The sequence below is a fragment of the Balaenoptera borealis genome (genome assembly GCF_965194805.1).
Source record: "Balaenoptera borealis genome assembly, chromosome: 4".
NCBI lineage: Eukaryota > Metazoa > Chordata > Mammalia > Artiodactyla > Balaenopteridae > Balaenoptera > Balaenoptera borealis.
Genome location: NC_138861.1, coordinates 103,691,526 through 103,712,997, shown reverse-complemented (window position 1 = coordinate 103,712,997; position 21,472 = coordinate 103,691,526).

Genomic DNA, 21,472 nt, shown 5'->3' with positions numbered 1-21,472 from the left:
ATAAACTATTTAGTAAAAGTGATTTATGTTTGTTTTGAAGACAATAGTCAATACAGATAGGTATAAAGAAAAATTTTTTTAAAATTTACTCAAAATCCAAGCGCCTGGAAGTAACCATAGAATATTGAATGAATGTCATTCCATATAGATATATAGACAAAGCTGTTTTTATAAAAATGGAAATATGCAATACTAAGGTTTTTCTTTTTTAAATTTAAGTAAATCTTCCTTGAAATGTAGCCTGCATGTAGAAAAGTGTAAAAATTCTAAAGATACAACTTAATGAATTTTTGCAGTGTAGATGTAAACAGAAGCACCATATTGATCAAGAAATAGAACCCCAGAAAACCTGTGACTTCTCTCTTATCAATGTGTTTTTGTCAATTTTAAACTTTAGATAACTGGAATCATACAGTATGTACTTCTTTGTGCCTGACATTTGTTTAACTTTATGATTGAGATTCTTCTGTGTATTACATGTAACAAGATTTTGTTCATTATCATTGCTGTATATTACATTATTGAATGTCTATACCACAATTTATTTGGCTTTTTTGCAGTTTGGTGCTATTACAAATAAACCCACCATAAACATTCTAATTCATGCCTTTTAGTAAACCTGTATTTCTGTTGGCTATCTATCTAATATATATATATATATATATATATATATATATATATATATATATATATATATCCATATCCCCATTCATGTATAAATCTTTATATGTCTATACATAGGCATATTTTACAAGGTTGTAGAATATGATTATATTCAGCTTTAGAAATGGATTGTAAAATATACACTTCTACCAGCAATGTATAAGAGTTACTGTTGCTCAATATTCTGGTGAAACTTTGTTATTGTTAGTTAACTGGGAATGAGTATAGTTCCCAGGTAATGGGAATGTTTGGAAAAGCTTAAGATTGCTGCTCTCACTAACGAAATTTTTGGTAGTCACTGTCACTGGAAAAGGGTTTGTTACAGATTTTGACAAGGTATGAAGTTTCCTGTGCTCCTCGTATATGCATGCCTCTTATACTTTTCCATTCCTGTGAGAGGCTCAAGGAGAGAGGGATGAGTTTGAGTGCGTATTACATCCCACAATATCTTATCCACAGCTATGTTGAAATGTTTCACCAACTGAGTCCTTTCCCATAGCACCTTATGAAGATGAAATAATAATTTATCATAGTAATTAAGATAACACTCATTAAGTGAAGCAAAATGAGATTTTTCCCTACATATTTATTTGCAAAGAATTGCAAGGAACAAACACTGTAATTCTGATTTCAGTGTCTAGTTCCAATCCAATGGGAAACTGATGCAAAATCTTAACTGATGTATTTGAATTATTCCCATGATGAGATGGTCTTCACTCTCTTCATTTTTTTTTTTTTTTTTTGTAAATTCAAAGAGGGTTTTCTCACTTTTAAGGAAATAATAATAATCTTTTACATAAACATGCTCTAAAATTACATTTTTAAAAAATTTTTATTGAAGTATAGCTGATTTACAATGTTGTGTTAGTTTCAGGTGTACTGCAAAGCAGTGAATCAGTTATATATATACATATATCCACTCTCACCCTCTTCTTAATGTTCAAGTTATTCTGATTGGCCCAGAAATTCTTCTTTCTTCTGTTTCTTTGTCACTAGGATGACCAGACACCTAGTTTGTCTGACATTGTCCCAGTTTACACCGAGGGTTCTGGTGCAATTATTAATAACTCCCCATTTTACTCTAAAAAATTTCCTGGTTTAGAAATGATTGTGTGGTCACTTGACTTATAACTAATAGGCTTGTTGTTTTCTCAGTTTATCCCAGGAAAGACGGCCTGATGCTACTACTCTAACTGAAGGTTAACATCTATGTTTTCTGTTTCAAGAGTCAGGGTTGTCACCTCGATGGCTACTCCCTCCCTGAGGGATCAGAGTTCTGAATGCCCTGATATCAGGAGGAGGGTTTTAAACCACTTCCAAGTTGATGAACTGAATCATAACCACAATGAACATAAATGGTGGTGATCCTGAGAGGGGGGTAAGGCACACACACCTTGCAGCCTCCATACCTTTATGTACACTCTTTCCTTTGCCTGGGAATGTCCTTATTGTCTTTTTTTCACTCAGCCTTCAAAGCTCCTTTGAAAATATCAAAGTATATATTACCTTCTCTGACCCTTCCTTAAGTATCCAGAGAGGAATAATCACACCGTCCATCTATTCTCCAATCATCTTCCACCCCTATCTATTAATAACATGCACCATATTGTGCTGTGTTTTTTGTGACTATGACTGCTTTCCCAAGTAAACGGTAAGAAACTTGAGAGTATCTTTTTTTTTCCTTCGTCTCTGCACTTCTAATGTCAAACACTAGGTAGAATGCTCAACAAATTTTTCTTGCCATAAGTGAATGAATACAACCGGTACAATGCAGCCAAAACATACTTGAGATCAATTCCATTGGTTTTAAATTGTTATTCTGTGGTCATAAAATCCCAGAAGCTATAACAATCAAGATTCCCAACTCGTTTCTGATGAAACAAGATTTCTGTGAACTTGCCTTGAGCCTTGGCTTGGTACAGTTGCCGGGAGTGAACTCATATTTTTCAATGTTCATCCTTATCTGTGAATGGTTCCCCTCCCCTCCCTTCTTCTGCATTCCTAACAGGAAATCATGCAAAATAAACCCCAGCTGCCCATGAAGCATTCTTCTTTCTATGCTCTCTCTCCAGTGCATCCCTTCAAAAATGTTTTGGCACAGATTTCATCATTTCACCACTAGAAGAAATCCTCTATAATCATCAAGAGTCAGAAAGCACTGGACAATAGAGGAATCTTTGGCAGTAAATGCTTTCTAATACCAGCTCCATTCTGAATGCTGCCCAATTTAGTTTGCCAGTAAACTCAAGTAATCTAACCAAAAAACTATTATCTAGTTATTCTGTAACATTATTAAACTATTATATGCAATGCAGACAATTCATTTTTCTCTAACATCATAATCAAAGTACAATGTCCAATCCATAGTATGAATATCTATATAATAACTCCTTTCAGATTTAGTTTGTATCAGTGAATACAAACCATGCCTCCCAAGGAAGTTCTAAGAACAGTTTGTGATTTGCTGAGTGTTGCTAGAACAGGAGTTGAGGAGGGAGAGGAGGAAAGAGTGTAGATCTGAAGACAAGAGACATCATTGTATGATCCTGACTGTGATCTCCTTTGGTATATCTGGCTCTATACGTACTCCATCCATCCATTGTTCCGTCAACATATATTTTGGGAAATCTTACCCTGTTCTATGTATTGGCCTAAGCACTTGGGAATGACGCAGTTGAACAAGACATGAACTCTGCCTTCAATGATCTTGTAATTAAGGAAGGTAAAAATTATATATTAAAAAACTATTTTAACACGGTGCAAGAAATGTTATAATAGAGGTAAGCATTGGTTACCGTAAGGCTGCAAATAACCAGTGACCTCGATTTGAGTTAAACAGAAAAGACTTGACATAATAATAAGTTTGGGGTTTGGATCTTTGACGGTGAGTAAAACTTTATTAGTTAGAGAAAGCAAAAAATGAAATTCCAGGCAGGGACAATATGCTCAAGGTACAGGGAAGTGCAAGGGAATGGCACATTCTGTGAAAGTAACTGGTTCTATATAGCCAGAATCAAGGATACATATAGGAAATAATAGAAAAATTAGGCTGAAAAGTGAGAATTCAAATCATTTATTGCCTATATGTCATGCTGAATAGACCTTCAACTTTCTACTGCTGTTATTAAGATTAGTTTTATCTGAGGATTATCATGAACAGATTACATATCTGCTAATATGATTCCATATTTCTTTTTTGGTTATCATCCTTCTTTTTACTCCTTTGGGAAACATAGTAAGTTTGGAACATTTCCCCAAAAAGCCTAACTTTAGCTTAGGAGAGAACAAGGATTGTGGTGAGTAAATAACGTTTCCCAGCCCTACACATTAGTGCAGATATAATCAGTAACTCAACTCCATCTCTAGCTAGGTCCAACCTGGAAACCTTGGAAGGCAATAAACGTCTAAGTGAATGAGATAAATTACTCATTAGAAAACCCCACATAAGAGAATCAGCACAAGGGATTAAAAAGCCCAGGGCTGGACCTCAGAAGATGGGAATTCTGGATCTAGTTCTGAAGACGTCTTTTGTAGTTTTAAAAAATGAGTAATCCACTTGAGTTCCAGTGCATATTGTTGCTCTAAACAATTTTATCCTCCCTAGATGTTTCGATGAGGTATGGATGAAAGATGGCAGCGGCTGGTAGGCTCTCCTGGGTCAGGAATAAATGCCAAATTCCAGAAAACCGCAGACTGACTCATCAACGCAGTCATGTGGAAGGTATGAGCACAAAATATTGGAGAAAATGTTACCTTTCCCACAATTTATGAAGATCTACCTTACATTAAAGCATATCATTTTAACCACTAAACCAGAGTATCCCATATTTTTAAATTAAGGATGTTAGAGTCAGCTTTCAAGATGAAAATCATTTCCATTCCTCGGGTAAAGAGATGGAGACAGATAGAAGTTAAGTAACTTGCTATATAAGTTTCCTATCGCTGTCTAACAAGGTACCGCAAACAAGGTGGCTTAAAACAATGTCTCACAATTCTAGAAGCAAGAACTCTGAAATCAGAATATCCACAGACTGTGCTTTCTCTGATGGCTCTAGGTGTATAGAATTGTTCCTTTCCTCTTCTAGCTTCTGGTATTTGCCAGCAATTCTTGGCATTCCTTGGCTCTTAGATGTATCAATCCTATCACAAGGCCATTTTTCCTTGTGTGTCCTCAAATCATTTTCCCTCTGTGTAGGTTGTTTCTATGCCCAAATTTCACCTTTTTATAAAGACACCTGTCACATTTGATTAAGGCCAACACTAATGACCTCATTTTAACTTGATTACCTCTGTAAAGACCTTATTTCCAAATAAGGTCACCTTCTGATAACCTCTTTGTAGGAAACAATCCAATCCATAACACATGGTTTGGCTTATGGTTTTTCTATTTTATTATGGTACAAAAGTGATACGCATTCAGTAGAAATTGTACTCTGAATTTTGAATTTTGATCTTTTCACAGGCTAGCGATATTCAGTATGACACGCTCTTGTGATGATGGGCATTGAAAGCGAGCCACAGCTCCCAGTCAGCCAAGCGACCACTAGGGTAAACAACTCATACACCTAACCACCATTCTGTATCCATTCTGTTTTTCACTTTCAGTACAGTATTCTGTAAGTTACATGAGGTATTCGACACTTTAATTATACATAAAATAGATTTTGTGTTACATGATTTTGCCCAACTGTAGGCTAATGTAAGCGCTCTGAGCACATTTAAGGTAGTCTCAGCTAAGCTATGATGTTTTGTAGGTTAGGTGTATTAAATGCATTTTCAACTTACAGTATTTTCAACTTATGATGGATCGATTGTGATATAATCCCATCATAAGTCAAGGAAGATCTGTAAAGCTACCAAGCATTAGACCAAGAGACTAATCCAATCTGTCTCACCTGGACAGATGTCTGAAAATTGTTAACGTTTGGAATGCTCATGATTATATTAACAAGCTACACTAGAGAGCTGGAAGGAAAGGGTCAGGCATTGATTCGTTGGTCAGTAGTTCTCACTCATTCCAGATTCCCTGGACCCCAATGACTTTTCTCGTACTTCTCATGTTTCATAACTGAAGGGTAGATATGAGATGCTATCTCCCCTTGATTGTGTCTAAACTGTGTCCTGGGTTCTGTGAAAGAAACTTACCCCATAAATCTGATTCATGGGAAAAGTGTAAGTACAAGATGGTCAAGGTTCATACCCCCAGACAGATCTGACCTAGGTGATGAGTGGTACTAACGGATGTACTCAGAATGAAACACAGTCCATGGAATACCAGGGTGGTAGTAGAGCACAGTGGTTAAAATTAAGCTTTGGCATGGGGTTGCCTGGGTTTATATCCCTACTAGGCCACATAGTGGATATGTAAGATTAGCCAATTTATTAACCGATAGCCTTACTTTTCTCATCTGCAACATATTGGTGACAATAGTACTTAATTTAGAGATCTTGTAAAGATGAAGTAAAATAATTTATAAAATAGCATATATTGCCTGCTGCATGGTAGTAACACAAAAATTTTTAGCTCTTACTATTACTTTGAGGGTGAAGAGCCAAAATATGAAATGCTTATTCTTGTTCTCTTTCATCCCCTTTCTAGCTACCTCCATCCTTACCATAACAATACACACACAATCTTGTATATAAAACCATCTTGCCCTAGCTACAAAGACTTTCTTAAAGTTCCTTGAAGAGTCTGAGCATGCTTCTACCTCAGGAACTTTGCATCTGTCCATTCTCCTGACTGGAATATTCTTTCCACAAATAATTTTATGGTTAACCTCTGTACTCCCTTTGGGATTCGGACCAAATTCCAATGCCTCAGAGAAGTCTTCCTTGATGACACTCTTTTAAAAAGGCAGCCCAATCACTTTCTATCCTCTGACCTGCTTCATTTTTTTAGCACTATTTGTTGCTTCACTTGTATTATACAACCATTTGTGGCTAAATATCTGTCTCACAATGTCAAGGACTGCTAGTTGCGAAGCACTAGCTATCCTCCCATTCTTCCTTAGGTATAGTATCTCTATTTAATCAGCACAGTCGTACTTCTAAGTAAAGGTTCCATTTCCCAGTATGTTTTGCAGCTGATTATGGCCATGACCAAGTCCTGGCCAATTAGATGTAAGCAAAATCTGGTGCTGGATTCCTGGGAAAGTTGCTAGAAAAAAAAAAAAAAAAAAAAACTGACTCTCGACAAAGTGAGTCCTTATTGTTCTTCTACCTTTTTGATATCCCTGGAATATGGACATCCTAGCTGGAGCTCAAACAGCAATCAGGGATTATAAGGTGATTCTAAGGATGGAAACCACGTGCTCCGATGGAGAAGCAGATGGCATAAAAGAACCATATAAGTGAGTTCTGGTCTACATAAATCCTTTGCTTTTATGTGAAATGGCAATTCCTTGTGAATTAGTCAAACCCCTGCTACTAGAAGCTGAACACAAATCCCTCACTAATTAATTCTTCCATTGATATGTAGGGTCTATGAAGACCAGCTGTGAATTATTTCTCCTTTTCAATATGTGGCTTTAATACCTAGAATAGTCCTTGGCACCTTGTACATGATCAGTAAGCATTTTTTAAATAAATGAACAAAAAAGTACCCAAATATCCACTATCTGTCTATTCATTAAAAAAGAAGTAAAGGATGTAAGTGTACACGGCTTTATATTTGATTTAAGTGTCTGCCATGATAGAAAAATGGCAGGTGATTAGGCATGTTTCTATTGTCACTTTATTAATTTTATTGTATTTATTGAGTACAGTTTCATTCAAGATATGTGTTAGGAGTTATAACGAAATAATTTTTGTCTTAGTGTCAGCATTTTGCAGCCTGGATTAAATTGATGAGCATTTTTAATACTACCTATGAATCTGAAATTGGGCTAGGAGTTTTAAGCATATAGTGGATACGAATCTCAGTTTATAAACTTGGCTGAACCGGAAATATCATATTTCTTTTCTCATATTCAATTTAAATATGATCTGAGCTTAGAATACATAGCTGACTAAATTCTCAATAAGAGTTATAACTAGAATTCCCTTCCACCCCAAATTTGACCAAGATCTCAAGTTCTGATGCATATCCAAAGGATTACAAAGTCTTTCTGCTCAAAATTCTTTTGCCCACCCTTTTTTCTGTTATGACATCCCTGTCTCATAGCTCATGATTCCTTAGGTTCAGCAAACCACAGTTATTAGAATCCTTGAAAAGGCACAGGTTCTTAGATCAGGGTGATTTAAAGGTACTGCTATAACCCACTGTGGTTCTTCCTACTAACCCTTCCCCTTCCCACCCACTGGGAAACTCTCTTCCCATATTTCTCTTGTCCACATAACTGTTCCGTTTTCTAATTTCAGCACACCAGAAATTTCACATTTTTTTGCAAAAGATAGGAAAAGACATTGTTAACTTCAAACAGCTTCTGCTTTCTGCCCTGTAAATATTACAGAGGCAAAAACTTAAAAAGAAAGAGCCTGCATGAAAGCAGAGGAGGGAACAACAGAGAAGAAAATAGAAATAAATCTCTCAAAACAATTTTGTACCACATGAAGATCATTTTTAATTCCCCCATTAACCTAACAAGATGAAATAGTTTTTCCCACTATCAGATTTAAAAAAAAAAAAAAAAAACTCAAAGCTCATAAGTCTAAATAAGAGTGTGCTTGGAACGTGCTTGAGCATGTATTTCAACCCAAGCATCTCTATGTTTAGAAATTCTGTCCCTCTTTCCACTAGGGCAGTAGTTTTCAGCTGCATCTTATAGCATTCTAGTGTTCCATGGGATTTGTCAGGGGAAACCAAGATTCTCAGGAGAATTTTGAATGGACATAGTTCCCTGGTGGATTCCCTCTCTCAGTCAGAATAGTTCTTCATTTACCTTCTTAGCAGTTGTCCATAAAATTTGGTAAGACCATAGGTTCCCATTTCTTAAGACAATGCTCCAACTTTTGTGACATTACTTTTTTTTTTCCCATTTGCCTTTGCAGCTGTGTCATTTGTGCACAAATAGCTCAGAACTCTTCGGCAGTCTACTTTAGCACTGTGTAAGGAATATATATTGTTTCCTAATATTAAAATGCCAAAGTTTGAATCTAATATAATTTTATTTAAAGATTTGAGCTGATTAAAAGTCACCCATATATAAATGTTCTCTCACTCATGTTTTATCTGCATAAGCATGTTTGAGTGAGAGAGAGCATCTATTGTGCTTGTTCCCGGGAATTCAGCATCACCAATAGGAGCAGACATACTGTATAGTTCACACATGTCAGTGTCTTTGATCATATAAATCACTGTTGAAAAATTGTTGCTACCTGCTACTTGGAATCCAGGATCACAGAAAGAAGAAAGTTCTGTTTCTGTAGTTTCAGTATCTTGGGTTTCTCTAGCTAGCTGTACTGTCAGAAGAAATTGGAACTCTAAATCCATATTCTTCTGTGTCACCATGGTTATAAAATCATGAAATATGATATTCTTGGAAAATAAAGATGTACCTAAGAACATTTCCATTTATTAGCAATTTTAAAATGCTATGAAATTAAAGACTTCCCATAGAAAAATGGTCCTCCTAATCTTAGAGGAAAGAGAAATGGTTGAGTTGGCCACATGTAGGAAAAATCTTCTCAGATGATAACAAGTTTCAAATCAGAGAACATCAAATAGTGGCACTGAAGAAACAGTTCTTATCTTAATTTCATTTCTTCTCAAATACACTATGCTCTGGGCTTAGGAAGAGTACTGACAGTTTCTTTATACATATATTTGGCTTGTGTTCAGAATAAAATTAGTAGAATCCATCTTCTTTCCATCCCCCTCAACTCCCTTGTCTAAAATTAGGCTTTTATTTGAAGAGAGTCTTTGATTTTATTTATTTACTTTAAAAATTAAATACCAAGGACTATAAAATCGAAGCAGGCCTCACCTTCTTATATGGTCTGGAAACAATCATGCCCAGAAAGGCTAATAGATTGACCAATGATATATCACATAGCATCGGAGCCTAAATTCAAACTCAGTCTTGACTCCCAATCAATGCCCTCAGCCCCTATGCCATTTCATCTCTCTAAGACTACAAAACAGCAATAGATTCCATAGAATGTCAACTGGATTTAGGCAATTTGAATAACCTCTCCAAATGACACAATGTATATTCTATACAACAAGAATATTATCTGAAAATAAATGCATTTGCCTTCTCTATTCTGGTGGCTATCTTTAAGCTATATATAGAAAACATGCAATACACACTTCATTGATTAATTATTTAAAACAATATTTACCATGAATTCCTTTGCTTTTTAAATATTCATCCACTCACTAGGCCTTGGGGATGCAAAGAGAAATTGTAAGAAGACCATGGTGTCAACGTACTGTGCAAAGGTAGTTGCCAGGGGGAGGAAGAAGTTGAAATACAGCCTAGGCACTACTACCAACAGTGCACCCAGGAGACTCAAGTCACCAGTGGGTATTATCGTGTTCCGAATGCGGGTTGGAAAAGAATTTCCAGACACAAGGCAGAATGTAAAGAAGATAGAATTTATTAGAGGGAAGGGTCACTGCCAGAACAGCAGGTCGACTTCCTAGTAGTCAGGGAGAGTCAAGCCCAAACATGTGTTATTTATCAGTTTTTATAGCCAGAACACAAAGGAATTGTCTGAGGTGAAATTTTCATTTACTGATTGGTCGAGGAACATATACCTGCCTTCTGTAGGGTGGGAGTGGGACAGGGCATATGCCTTTCCTTATTTGGGACAGGTTCCAATGCCCAGGTGGGCATCACCCAGGTGGGCTCAGGAATTTTGTAATCATTGCAACATGGGGGGGAGGGCGATTAATAGTCTGGTAGGGGGTATAACGCTGAAACTTTTTCAGGCAGGGTTGTCCTTTGTCCTTGAAGCATCATTGTCCTTGGACCACCACATTCCCCCCTCTCTTTATTTATAGGGCCAATTCCTTGGCCCTATTGAATACCCTACTCATATCTACCTACCTGCCTAATTCCCTCTCAGACATTCGGGAACCCCTTTTGTGAGGAGAAGGGGCGACAAACTCTCTCTGGCTGCTTCCTGCTCAGCAGGGGTGTCATGGGGCACTGGGTTCCTGTTGCCTGCTCTCTGTCAGGGTGTATCTGGGGAGGAGCGTGGGCTCCATGGAAAGTGATGGTGGCTCATTCAAGGGTTATACAAGTGTTGACTTGCAGGTATTCTTGTTGCATCACCATTTGGAGGTTTATTTGTTGTGTTCTGGAAGAGACAAACTTAACAAGGAGGTTAAAAATACACGGCCTGAAAATCAGTAGAAGTAGGAAGGCTGCTATAGGACCTAGGAAAGGGGCTAGCTAAGAGAACCAGGACCAGATATTAGTCTTGAAGTCCCAACAGTTGAATCCCTCTGAGACTCCTTCCTTGTAGAATCCATCAGCTCTTTCAATAATGGCTCGAAGATTAGTCGGGACCTTGCCCGATTGGTTGCCAAAAATAAAACAGCAATCCTCCTTTAAAATTACACAGGTCCCTCCTTGATTAGCTGTTAGGAAGCCCAGAGCTCTTCTATTTTGTAAAACCACTCCTGCCAGCAAATTTATTTGTTCTTGTAGCATGTTAATTTGAGCTGCTAGGTAGGTAATCTGTTGTGTGAGTTCAAGAGAGAGCTGTCGGGCAGTGAAAATAGAGTTTGAGTCCTGCTGAGCCTGTCCCCATCCCTGTTAGGAGGATTGAGGAATGGCAAGTGGGACCAGAGAAGAAGATCAGGGCTGAATAAGTAGCCCCTGTGTCAATTAGAAAGGTTATAGTAGCCCCTGCCACATCCGGGGTTACCTGGGGCTCCTCCGGTCTTATGGGGAACATAGGGACCTGTAGATTGAACCCCAGGCACCTTCAGTCATCCACATCCAGGAGCCCCAGATCTAGAGCTCAATCTGGTTCTTGCTCCTGATAGTAAATTACCACCAACATGGGCAGTTGACCTTGACTTCGGCCCAGGGGGCGGGACCCGAAATACCCCGGGTGTTGGGTGGTTGTGGTGTTGGCCTCCCCGCTTGAGGGTGGGAGGGACAACCCCTCTTCCAATGGCCCTTTTGATGACAGTAAGTGCACGGGGTATCTGGTGGTGGGGTGCAGCAGTTCCTGACAGTGTGCCCCTTCTGACCACACTGGTAGCAGGTCAGCAGCGGTTTCTGAGACGGGAGAGGGGCTCCCTTGGGTCCCTGTTGTGGGAGGGACTGAGAAATGGCAAGAGCCATATATTGAGCATGTCGTTTTAATTTTTCCTCCTCTCTTAGTTCTCGTCTATTCCTAGAAGCCTCCTCTCTATTGTTAAAAAAACCTTAAAGGTCGTGTCAAGTAGGACAGAAAATGGGGTCTGTGGCCCTTGCTCTAGTTTCTGTAATTTTTGTCTTATGTCTGGGGATGCCTGGCTTATGAATTGAACTGCAAGTATAGCCTGACCTTCAGGGTCTCAGGGTCTCAGGGTCTAGGCTGGTGTATTTCCTCATAGCCTCTACTAATCGAGCCTGAAAAAGGGCAGGATTCTCAGAGGGTTCCTGTGTAACTTCTCTGAGTTTATTATAATTGACAGGTTTGATGAGTGCCTTTTTCATACCTTCTAGTAGACAGGTCATCATGTAATTTCTCCTAGTGAGCCCTCCTGCTGCCCCATTTTCATGTGCCTGGTATCTCCATCCTTGGTCTGCCCAGGTCTGCAGTGGGACTGCCTGTACCCCTGCTCCGTTCTCATGAGGATTTTGGGTACGTGCCTCATCTGCGCACGCCCAAGCCAAGGCCCAGATCCTGGTCTTTTCTTCATGATGCAGCAGGTAGTTAGGACCACAGGAATGTCTTGCCAGGTCAGATCAAAGGCTATATGGGAGTGGGACATGGCAGATGCCTTCCCTTATTTGGGGCAGTCCCGTTGCCCAGGTGGGCGTCACCAAGATGGGTTCAGGAATTTCGTAACCATGGAAACATGGTGAGGAGGGCGATAAAGAGTCCGGTAGGGGGTGTAACGCTGAAATTTTTTAAGGAAGGGTCGTCCTTTGTCCTTGAAGTACCATTGTCCTTGGAGCACCACAGGTATGTCTTTTCCTAATTTGCCATTTTTCTAATTCCTTCTGATGCAGAGCCTGCTGCAAAGGGGCTTAAACTAGTAGTTTCTTCCCTGCCAACAATCCTTACAGGCCAAGACCTCTCCAACAATCTCACCTTTACATGAAATCTTACCAAACACCACTCTACCAATACTAACACCCCCCATCCCCCCACCAAGGTTGGTCACCCCACTTCTCACCCCGAAAATTGAAATGGTTATTTCTGATTCCACATCTGCCAACTCTCTCACCTGGTATGTCTTTCCTTATCCTCTCTTTCTAATTAAATCCTAACCATTCATTGTTCAGAATCTAGTTGAACCACTACTCATTCCAAACTCTTTACCACACCCCATAATGATCAATCATTCCCTTAGTTTCTTTGTTATTATAATTTATTGTAGCAATTAATTATTGGCAGGAGATTCATCTCTGCAACCATGTAGTTTCCTCAAGTATGTGGGGTTTATCTATCACCTCAGCTAGATAAGAAGTTCACATCATATATTCAGATAAATCTATTAACTTATTTGTATATCCAAAAAGTTTTATTAAACATGTATTCAATTGCATTGTTCCTGTCAATAGAGGTATCATTCCAGGCACTAAGAATGCATATAAAACTATAATAGCAAGAAATGCTGTACATTTAATGAGAACTTCATAAATTTTTTTATATTCATAAAATACTGGTTGAATAAATGAATTAATGAATAGCAGTTAGTCAACAGGTCACCCTGAAAATACCCTTCCATCATAATCGAATATGGTTATTCTAATCAAAATTCCATAAAAGTGATATAATAAGAAGAGTTAAATAAAAAGTAAAGTGCTCCCAAAACTAAAAAATGGAATTAAATATATTTGTCAATTAGTCATTAACACCTTTCTTTCTTCAATAAGGAAGACATATGTTGGAGCTATCTCAAGGGTCCATTGTTTCTCTATTTGCGATGGAGATCACTCATAATATGTAAACTACTTCTGTTAAGCATTAAAAGGTTTTGTTGTAATTAAAAATACATTCTTGGGCTTCCCTGGTGGCTCAGTGGTTGAGAATCTGCCTGCCAATGCAGGGGACGCGGGTTCGAGCCCTGGTCTGGGAAGATCCCACATGCCGCAGAGCAACTAGGCCCGTGAGCCACAATTACTGAGCCTGCGTATCTGGAGCCTGTGCTCCGCAACAAGAGAGGCCGCGATAGTGAGAGGCCTGCGCACCGCGATGAAGAGTGGCCCCCACTTGCCGCAACTAGAGAAAGCCCTCGCACAGAAACGAAGACCCAACACAGCCAAAAATAAATAAATAAATAAATAAATAAATAAAATTAAAAAAATAATACATTCTTGTTTACCCAAGTAATATTGGCCTTTTTAATTTTCAATATGTGATGTGTTCTACCCTGTATCTGGTGTGTTCTATCCTGTATCTATGACTTTTTCAAATTACCAATCCTTCCTAGTTATTCTGCTCTCCATTTTTTTATTCTCCCCTACAAATATCAGTGTCATAGTCTTTAGAAAGATCTCACTCCATCTTTAAGAACACTGAAGCCACAAGGAGTACAACATTGATAAATTGCTTCTTTTATAAGGAAAAGCAAGAGTACAATATTAAGGAATTTAATTTCTTTAGTAATCTCTTCTTTTTATTCAAGAAATAGAATCAGTTATGGTCAAGGTGGAAAGTGTTTAGAAAGGGAGTCAGTTTGGGCAATTGCGAAAGGAGAGAGTGGAAAGGATGAAGTTGTATAGCCATTTTCACTTGTTTCATTCATTTTGTTTATCTGTAATATTTTCATCCTGAATATACTCTATTCCTCAAAAAAAGTACTAGCTTAAGAATCCACCAGTTGCCCATCAAACAGGAAAGAAGGCTAACACTGAGTTCTCCTTATGTATCGATACCACTTGGGAAGTTTTATCTAATATCTTAGAACTCCTTCTGTGGAAAGATACTCCCACCCAGCTCAGATTGATTTAAATATAAGAGAAAATCATTTGGGTCATGAAACTACATGTCCGTGTTCTTGTTTCACTGTTACACAATGTGTTTAGGAATCTGTCTCTTTGTATCTCTCAGCTTTATTTTTCTCTGTGCTAGATTTGTGTTAAGACATGATCTCAATATGGTAACGCCAAGATGTTTCAGGCTAATATTTTATTCTCTATGGCAGAGGTCAGCAAACTACAGCCCATGGGCCAAATCTGTTCAGTTACCTGTTTTTATAAATAGAGTTTACCAGAACACAGCCAGACTTAATTGGTTTACGTGTTGGCTAAGGCTGCTTTTGCACTACAAAGGCAGAGTGAGTGGTTACAGTGGAGACCGAATGACTCACAAAACCTAAAGTTTTTTTTAATATGGCTCTTTACAGATACAGTGATTTGACCCATGAGCTATAACAACACAAAATGAATTCTCTTTTATAGTAGGTCCCCATAAACATCTTGGACTTATGTCTCATTTGTGTTATGTGTCAATTTCTGTATCAGAAACAATGACCAAAGGTTTGGGCTTCTATAATAGGCCAGTCTAGGGTCATGTGCCCATGGACAGAGCTGGGATAGAGCCAGCCTCACCTGAACCACATAAATTGATGGTGAGGAAGAGGTTACTCCCAGGAGGTACAGTCATCACATGAAGAAAGAGTGGATTCTGGGTGTATTCGTTTGCTAGGGCTGCCATAAAAAAGCCCCACAAACTAAGCGGCTCAAACAGCAGAAATTTATTGTCCTGTGGTTTTGACCCCAGAATCAAAGGGTCAGCAGGGTTGGTGCCTTCTGAGAGCTATGAAGTAAGGGTCTGTTCCAGGTCTGTCTCTTTGGTTTGTAGATGGCCATCTTCTCTCTGTATCTCTTTGCATGGCATTCTTCCTGTGCCCAAATTTCCCTTTTTTTTTTTTCCAGATAAATTTCTTTTTTAATTTAATTTTTATTTTATATTAGAGTATAGTTCATTTACAATGTTGTGTTAGCTTCAAGTGTACAACAAAGTGATTCAATTATACATATACATATATCCATTCTTTTTCAGATTCTTGTCCCATATAGGTTATTACAGAATATTGAGTAGAGTTCCCTGTGCTATACAGTAGGTCCTTGTTGGTTATCTATTTTATATATAGTAGTGTGTGTATGTTAATCCCAAACTCCTAATTTATCCCTCCCCCCACCACGTTTCCCCTTTGGTAACCATAAGTTTGTTTTTGAGGTCTATGAGTCTGTTTCTGTTTTGTAAATAAGTTCATTTGTATCTTGTTTTTTAGATTCCACATATAAGTGATATTTATCTTTCTCTGTCTTACTTCACTTAGTATGATAATCTCTAGGTCCATCCATGTTGCTGAAAATGGCATTATTTCATTCTTTTTTATGGCTGAAATCAAACAGGAAATCAAAAAATACCTGGAGACAAATGACAATGAAAACATGACAAATTTCCCTTTTTTATGAGGACACCAGTCATATTATGTTAGGACCTATCCTAATGAACTCATCTTACCTAATTGTATCTGCAACCACCCTATTTCCAAATAATTCTAAGATAATGTTAGGACTTCAACATATAAATTTTAGGGGGACAAAATTCATCCCATAACACTGGGCCAGCAAAGATTAACTTACTCCTACAACTCCGTTATCTCCTTCCAGAATATCTACCCAAGCTCCCTTAGTATTTTTGCTCCAGTATTATGGCTTCATATTAAAGAATGCAAGAAGTCATTAAAATATACCTGAAGACTCAAATTAAGTGAGGAATAGTTAGAAAATTTAAAAGCTTTGGATTAGTATTTTAAATATTATTTAAAAGGATAATGACTCTCTTTCAATAATATTTAGGTTCTAGACACTATACTATAAGGTCAAGATACATTATTTCACTTCATCTTTGCATCAGTCATATGATATTGATATTACTGTTTTTATTTATGGATGAGGAAAGAAATCTCAAAGAATTTGGGGAAATAAGATTTGGAGAATTTGTGATTCTATCAAATCACACAGCAGTTAAGAGGTAGAGTAAGAATTAGAAGTCAAGTCTATGTGATCCCAAAGCCATATTCTTGGCACTCTCCTGAGTTATTGCAAATAAATAAGATATGGACCCAAAATGCTCAGACCTTAGGGAAAGAGAACAGTGGCATGGAAGCAGCAGGAATCATAAAAAGACTAGAGACTTTGTGGTTGGACTTCCTGTTTCTAATGATTGGCTAATTTTATGACTTAGGGGAGTAAACCTATCAAATCTCAATTTTCTGTCATATAAAATGAAGATGATGAAACCTACTTCATAGGGTGGTTGTGAAGATTAACTGAGAGGGACTTCCCTGGTGGCACAGTCGTTAAGAATCCACCTGCCATTGCAGGGGACAGGGGGTTGAGCTCTGGTCAGGGAAGATCCCACATGCCGCGAAGCAACTAAGCCCGTGCACCACAACTACTGGGCCTGCGCTCTAGACCCCGAGAGCCACAACTACTGAGCCCATGTGCTACAACTACTGAAGCCCGTACAGCTAGAGCCTATGCTCCGCAACAAGAGAAGCCACCGCAATGAGAAGCCCACGCACTGCAACAAAGAGTAGCCCCCGCTCTCAACTAGAGAAAGCCCGTGTGCAGCAACGAAGACCCAATGCAGCCAAAAATAAATTAATTAATTAAATAATTTTTTAAAAAAGATTAACTGAGATAACACATGTAAAATGCTTTGAACAGTGCCTGGCAGAAAAATGCTAGATATAGTTGTGGTCATTATAACAAGTGCTGTGATTTTCAATGTCATTAATATTCTTTCCTCAACTGGGTATTATGTTGAATTTAATAAATTCACTTGTAAAAAAATGTTATTTCATTTAAGATTTCTATGTTGCTCCCCTTATATGATTTCAAACCCTTTCCAAAAATAAATATATACATTTATAGAATTTTTGAAAATATATGGTGGGTATTGTCTCTTTAACTCTACAAGTGAGAACAACTATGTATTAACATTTACAAGAAGTCCTGATTGTAATGACACAAATAGTGTGCTAATACTCCTGACTTCTCTCAGAATGAAGCAAGTCACTTTTCACACTTTCATACTGAACAAGCTTAATATCATGAAACTACAGCAAAAATAAAGCTGGAAATACTGTTTTTCTTTAACATACAACCAGATATTTTTTAAAGTCCTTACCTTTAGGATCCTTTAAAAATTATAATCTAAATAAGTGGTTATAAATGACAAGGACAAGAAAAATTTGGTAGTGGTGTTTCCATAAATGGGTTATTTGAAATTGCCAAGAGATAAGGGGTAAATAAGTCACTGTGTTATATACTGAGATACATACATACGATTTCTTAGTCCACTGTGTATTGGTTTTGAGATTACCAAGGTTTACGTTTTTCTATAAGAAAAATACAGTGAATTTGTTCTGTTTCAGGTTCTGAAAGATGATTAGATTGTCCTGCACATCTTACTCCACTCAGCAACTGGGTCCTGACCAGAATTTACTTAGAAGAGCAAGAGTAGTGTGGTTCAGTAGAAAAAAAAAATGTTCCATCATTTTAAGTGGAGGAAAAAGCAGAGGAATTAGTATGGGCAATTGGATATGCTTTTTCTCAAGCGACGTCTTGGATATTAAGAGGAGATCAAGAGAAAGATGTAAGTACCATTGACCAATTTGTGCCAATGATCAAATGAAGTTGACATCCTCTTGCATGTATTATTTTATCCAACAAGTTCCAAACAAGACCCACTGGACTGTCAGCTTTGATTAAGAAGGAACCCTTGTACAAACAATTATTTAATTGCAAATGACCCTCTGAGTAGTCCGCGTGTCCCTATAATCTCTCCCCAACCCCAGAATCTTTCTCTCCCCAACCCCAGAATCTTTTATCTAAATTGGTTTCATATGTACATACACCTATTTTTATTATTTGAGACAATACCTTAATTCTAGGTGAAATATGGTAATCTACTATGTAAAAAGCAAGAGAAGAAAAAAAAGGTATGTGGCTACCAAAGCATTACTGATATTTACTGGGGATATATGACATATGAAAACTTTTGCATTTACAAGTTATGAACTACATACCCTTTTACAGACTTCATTGATGAAAACCACGATTAATTGGAAAGCTTGTTGCAACATTTCCCTCTAGTAATGGATAGATGATGCTGATTTTGCTAAGCCCCTAGCTCATTCTCCTTAAAATACGATTTTGAGGCAATACTTGTGTTCTTGGCTCCCTTATGAACTCATTAGGTAAGTTCAGACACAAGCCCACAAGTTTACTATTATGCAATTCATTCCTTCCCTTCCCCCTATCCTTGGCATATGCTCTTGCATTATTAATTCTGACTTTCTGAACGCATGGTGGAAAAAAACTCAGAATTGGAAGTCCAGGAACCTGGTTTCTAGTTCCATTTCCACTGAACCCCTTTTCTACCTTTTGTTTGCTTTAGCTCTATATTAAAACTTTCCAAATCGACTTTTACAAAATAGCATGGCCCCATCTAAGTTCTACATTCCAGGACCCAAAGGAAGTAAAAGGAAGGGATCAACAGCTTTGATTGTCAGTTGGAATACGTAGCAGAAAAGAACCACTTCCAAATGAGAAAAATAGTCCTTAGTCGTCCACAGACCTGCATTGCTCAGCTCGCTTCCCACCCCAACGTTCTAGGAAAATATCTATATATCTAAATCAAAGAAGTTAAGTTGTTTTTCGAGTTAAACTTTCTTTTAAATTCTGTATGTTAAATACGTTCAAAATGCAATTTACATTTCTGTGTTCAGAATGTTACCAAAGGAGACTGGAGGCAGAGAATAGTCTCTATTATCATAGACTGTGTAGTCTTAATCATCACTTAAATGTTGGCTAACTGTCTCCAAGATTAAGGCCCCCTTTAAATTGGGATATTATTTTTTGTGTCATTTCAGGCTTTTTAGAATCGAGCAGAAAGCAAATAACCATATTTGTTTTTATGACATTTATGAGGTGAACAGTCTTATTCATTGCCCCCTCAAAAAATTATACCCCAAATAAACAGACAACTTTGTATTTTTTCCCTGGCCTGCTTCGCATAAGTATTACAGTCCTACCAGCATTCTTAATCCAAATAATTGCTACGTGACTGCTATTCACATAGACAGTGCTAAAATTCTAGTTTCCATCCAACAGAAACATAGTAGCATGATCATATTTCAAATCAGATCTGTAAAGTTTCCAAGATACAAAAGTACAGCAGCCATTGAGATGTACTCTCAAAACTCTCTTTAAAATAATGTTTCAAGGAGCACAGTTGAATGGCAGCTTTCAGCTATGGTGCGTTTGGATTTCTTAGAGATAACACCTGCAAATGATAAAGGGAGAGGAAGGGAAAATGGGCAGGTAGAGCCTTCAGACTGTGATATGGGTATGACACTTGGAAAAGGAGATAGAAGGAAGAATTATTGGGTAGGAAGTTCCTCGATGGACTTATAGTTCTGTATACTTCATTCACTATGAAGCCACACCTCTCCTGGGCTGCTCCCAGCCAATGACTGAAAGTACCGGGGCCACTGGTCCCAGACTATTTATTCCTGAAGTGAAGACATTGGCAACATTGGCTCAAGGACTCCCCATCAGATTCTCGGAGATGGTCTCAGGACTGCCTATTCATTATATACAACATTGTACACAACAAAAGTATATAGTCTGTTCCAGTGTTTTCCCTCAAGGAAAGCATCAAGAAGAAAGATATATGTTCATTTATTCATTCATTTATTCATCCATTCATTCAACCAATAAATATTTGTTAGAACACTTATATAGGCCTGGCACCAGAGATTGAATATTATATCAGAATAACATGGTCTCAGTCACTGTGGAGCTTACAGCCAAATGTAGTAAATCTTAAATACATTTAATAATAATAAATAATAAATAAATCTTAAATCATGGCCCCTCTTGAATGTGATAAATGCTGTAGGCACTGTCTCCGGAGAAGTGTCACAGGCACATGTGCATGTAAGGAAGTTCTGCATAAACATGGGAGGTTTCATGAACATAATTGAGTTCCTTTCATAAACAGCTTGAGTTCTTGCCTTTTTCCTGAGCCCATTCGCTCACATGGTAACCCTGTTCCGGTAACTAGATTCCCGCCATGTCTTCCACACCAAAACTTCTGCTGTTGAAAACTTCTCTACAATCCAGATTTTCTCAGTTTCCTTTTTTTTCTTTTCTTAGGGATTACAGTCCAATCTCTGAAATGGAGTCTGGTTCCTCCTGAATTACTACATTGCTTTCTGAGATTTCCCTTCATGACTGCCAAATATTATTTCTGACCTGCATAATTCCAGTAACTTCCTAACTCATGCCCTTGTCCCCAGTGCCTCTCTATTCCATTTGGTCACAACCGGATGTCAGAGGTACACTCCTGAAGTATAGGTTTGGTAACTTAACTCCAGCATCGTCCCTGCCCTTCGTGCCCGCTGAAGTCGTCCTAGGAAAGTACACAATGTCTCACACACAACAAATCCATTTCCAACTCTATTCCCGCACAATTCCTCTACGTGAAATCCGTGCCCAGAGAAACTCAAGTCTTCGCTTGTCGTAGGAAACAGCGTTCATTTTCTTGCCTCAATGCTTTCTCTCACCTAAAATGTCCTTCTGTCACATTTTCTGCTGATCTCTGCCCATATGTCAAAGGCTAAATCAAATGTCCACTCCTTTATGACATATAAGGAAAACAAATT